Here is a 4,565-nt window from a genome sequence, read left to right as displayed (position 1 = left end):
GACAACCATATCTGCAGCACTCCACCAATCAGGCCTTTATGGTAGAGTGGGCAGACGGAAACCACTCCCCAGAAAAAAGGCACATGACAGCCCGCTTGGAGTTTGCCAAAAGGCACCTAAAGGACTCTGATGAAACCAAGATTGAACTCTTTGGCCTGATTGCCATGCTTCACGTCTGGGAAAAACTTGGCACCATCCCTACAGTGAAACATGGTGGTGGCAGCATGTTTTTCAGCGACAGACTGGGAGTAGTCAGGATCGAGTGAAAGATGAACAGAGCAAAGTACTGAGAGATCCTTGATGAAAACCTGCTTCAGAGTGCTCAGGACTTCAGACTGGGGTAAAGGTTCACCTTCCAACAGGACAACAACCCTAAGCACACAGCCAAGACAGCGCAGGATTGGCTTTGGGACATGTCTCTGAATGTCCTTGAGTGGCCCAGCCAGAGCCTGGACTTGAACCCGATAGAACATCTCTGGAGAAAACTGAAAGTATCTGTGCAGTGACGCTCCCCATTGGGAATGGGAGAAACTCTCCAAATACAGGTGTGCCAAGCTTGTAGCGTCATAACCAAGTAGACTCAAGGCTGTAATCGCTGGCAAAGGTGCTTCAACAAAGAACGGAGTAAATGGTCTGAATAATTATGTAAATGTGATATTTCAGTTATTATTTTTATTTGCTGTTTTTGCTTTGTCATTATGGGCTATTGTGTGTAGATCGACGAGGGAAATTTACAGCCCTATTCACGTAACAAAATGTGGAAAAAGTCAAGGGGTCTGAATACTTTCCGAATGCACTGTACATTTGCATTAAATAACACCAACATTAGGTAGCCTAGTGGTTAGAGCTTTGGGCTCCCCGAGCTGACAAGGTAAAAAATCTGTTGCCCCTGAGCAAGGCAGTTAACTCGCTGTTCCTCGGGCGCGGGGACGTTTATGTCGATTTAAGGCAGCCCCCCGCACCTCTCTGATTCAGAAGGGTTGTGTTAAATGCGGAAGACACATTTTAGTTGAAGGCATTTAATTGTACAACTGACTAGGTATCCCCCTTTCCCTAACTCTTGAACCATTCAAGCAAGAGACACCAAACCAACTTTCATATGTTCAGGCTATCCTAACTTTTCATCTACCGACTTTTTCAACTATAACCAGTCCCCACCTTTACTACTGCAGACACTACCACTAATATAACGTTTTTCAACATTTAACATAGTTTAAAACTGCTTTGCTTTAATTAAATAGTAAAGTAAAACTTCTACCATTACCACAAAAATATTTTAAAAGAAGTAACGCAAGTTCCAGCAATTGTACTACATGTACAATTACCATCTAGTTATTATTATCATTCTGCACGCTACTCATCTTATGTCACGCCTACTCCCGCTCCCCCTCTCCAGCGCTCGACGTCGCCGGTTTATAACCACCGGTCCTGGCAACCATCATTACGAACACCTGGACTTCATCATCACCTTGATTACATTCACATTCCGTACACTTCTCATGTTTTGTTTATCTGCATTCTTCATTATTAAACTCACCTTCTGTACCGTCTTCCTGACTCCTGGCATATATGTGACATCTTACACAGTTTAAGCTAAAAACGCTGTTCAAACTTCAAAACTTGTAAAATGGTCTGGAATAGTGCTTTCATTTAATGTTTAGATTTTTTTTTTTTAATTTTTTAACAATCTTCCTTCACTGTAATGGGACTTTTTTCAACATTCTAAAGCTCCCCATTGTGACATCATGACTTCCAACATTCGCTGTAAACAATGTGACTTTTGACACAAATCAGCTACTTTGACCACTTTCCCAACAAGCTAGACAAAAACTTAGAGGGTGTGACATCTTGGTCTACTTCTCTGCTATTCAAATTTGGAATCGGAACAGAATTATCTTCTACATGACAAACGATATAAAAACAATTGTAACCGCATCAACAACTTTTCCTCTCAACTTTTTGAAACAACTGCTGTTTTGACCACTTACCGAACTAGTTAACTAAACTACTTGGTTTACTTCTCTGCTAATCAAATCTGGAATCGGAACAGAAATATCTTGTACAGAGCGATACAACTGTTTTAGTAACCGCATCAACAACTTTGTCTAATTGTTTTCAAACCACTGCTGTTTAAATCACTTTCTCAACTAGTTGTACAAAAAGTTAGAGGGTAAGACATCTTGGTCTACTTCTGTGCTATTCAAATCTGGAAATATGAGCAGAAATATCTACTACCAATCAAGAGGTACTGCTGTTTTAGTAACCACATCAACTATTTTAGATAACTTCCCAGTGTTGAATAGTAGTGGGGACTCGACTCCAAAAGAATCCCGGAGTCGGGGCGCAGAGGAGGTTTGGAACGCTGCCAGAAGGAACAGGCGGATCGCCACCGCAGTGAGGCTCCCGTGTTCCATCCTGGTGATCGCGTCTGGCTCTCCATCAGGAACCTCCCACTCCGCCTGCCCTGGAGTCATTCACTACTGTTGAATTAACTACCATGGAACTTTTCAGAACTTTCAAATGATAACAATGGGGGAGCATATTCTAAGCATGACACAATGAGTAAACAGTGACTTTTGACTCAAATCAGCGACCTTCACTTTTCCTGACAACGCATCGTAGACAAAAAATTAGAGGGTATGACACCTTGGTCTACTTCTCTGATGTTCAAATCTGAAATCGAAACAGCTATAACTACTACCAATAACTACCCCCCCCCCCCCCCCCACACACATACCATCCATATTCCTTTATCACACCAATCAGTCCAACTTAACCTCCTTTCATCCCTCCTTTCACCAGTTCTTCCACTACCACAAAAATACTAATACTAAAGCAACCTCCACCAATTTTTCTTCATGGAAAATTACCATCTATACTGAATAAAAATATAAACGCAACATGTTAAGTGTTGGTCCCATGTTTTATGAGCTGAAATAAAGATCCAAGAAATGTTCCATATGCACAAAAAGCTTATTTCTCGAATATTTTCCGTACAAAAATCCCTGTTAGTGAGCATTTCTCCTTTGCCATGATAATCCTTCCACCTGACAGGTGTGGCATATCAAGAAGCTGATTAAACAGCATGATCATTACACAGGTGCACCTTGTGCTGGGGACAATAAAAGGTCACTCTAAAATGTGCAGTTTTGTCACACAACACAATGCACACACACACGTTTTGAGTCAGGGTGCAATTGGAATCCTCTGCAGGAATGTCCACCAGAGCTGTTGCCAGAGAATGAAATGTTAATTTCTCTACCATAAGCCGCCTCCAGCCTCATGTCATGTCAAACTCTTTGCATTCTGACGGAGGTCAATCATTGTTAAATGGGGCTGTCCGCAACGATGCGTTGGAGATGCCGCACTAGGCTGCAGTGCGTTCTGTGTAGCGCATGCGGTCAATATTTTTAACTCGAGCGTTGCTTTACCGTGCGGTGGTACAAACAGAAGTTCATAAACAGTCAAGCCAGTTAGCTAGCTATCTAATTACAAAGCTAACCCCTTTGCTAGACAGCTTAGCTAAGAAATTGTCAGCACCTAGCTTCCACTTTCCAGCTAATTATTTCACATTCAACTGACCAAGGAATCCAATAATATTGGCAATGTGTCTCCATTCAGCATTTTTAGCATGGAGGTCCCAGTAGCAATCGGCGCTTTGGTCGAACAGGGCAGGGAACCCAGAGAGAGCGAAAATGACCTTCTCCATGCTGCAAACCTTTCTGCAGCCTTGCGAAGCACATGTGTCAAGTTCCAGTTCCTGCAAATATCCAGCAACTTTGCGCAGCCATTGAAGAGGAGTGGGACAACATTCCACAGGTCACAATCAACAGCCTGATCAACTCTATGCGAAGGAAATGTGTTGCGCTGCATGAGGCAAATGGTGGTCATACCAGATACTGACTGGTTTTCTGATCCACGCCCCTACCTTTTCTTAAGGCATCTGTGACCAACAGAGGCATATTTGTACACCCAGGCATGTGAAATCCATAGATTAGGGCCTGATTAATTAATTTTAATTTACTGATTTCCTTATATGAACAAACTCAGTCAAATCTTTGAAATTGTTGCATGTTGCATTTATATTTTTGTTTAGTGTAGTTTAAAGAAATAAAAATTATACAATTTAGTCCAATAGAATCACAGCAGTTCTTTGAATTGACCAAAAAGATTCAGAAGATCTTACCCAAGGCCACTTGGTGAATCTTACTGCCAAAGGCTGCAGCACTGAGATGTGATGCGTTGAAGGGTCTGATCTCGCCCCACTCGTTGTCATTGTGAAAGCTATAGAGGATGGTCTCTTTGTTCCACAGCAGCAGGGATGCATCAGCTGATTCCAGGAAGCGCATTTCAAATGGACCTTTAGGGATGTCCTTCAGCTTAAACTTGGTTATGAATGTGCTGGTTATCCAACTAGGGACCAGTTCATTGTAACTGGTGAGGAAGTGGCGTGAGATAGCGCCTGGGATGGAGTACATCCCCAGAATGGCCAGGGAGGCCGGGTGGGAACCGAATGATGCTGTTAAATAGGTGACACTTGGAGGAACCGTCAACACAATTTTTAG

Source organism: Salvelinus namaycush, chromosome 4 (assembly GCF_016432855.1).
Source record: "Salvelinus namaycush isolate Seneca chromosome 4, SaNama_1.0, whole genome shotgun sequence".
NCBI classification, from domain to species: domain Eukaryota; kingdom Metazoa; phylum Chordata; class Actinopteri; order Salmoniformes; family Salmonidae; genus Salvelinus; species Salvelinus namaycush.
This window is presented reverse-complemented; position numbering follows the sequence as displayed.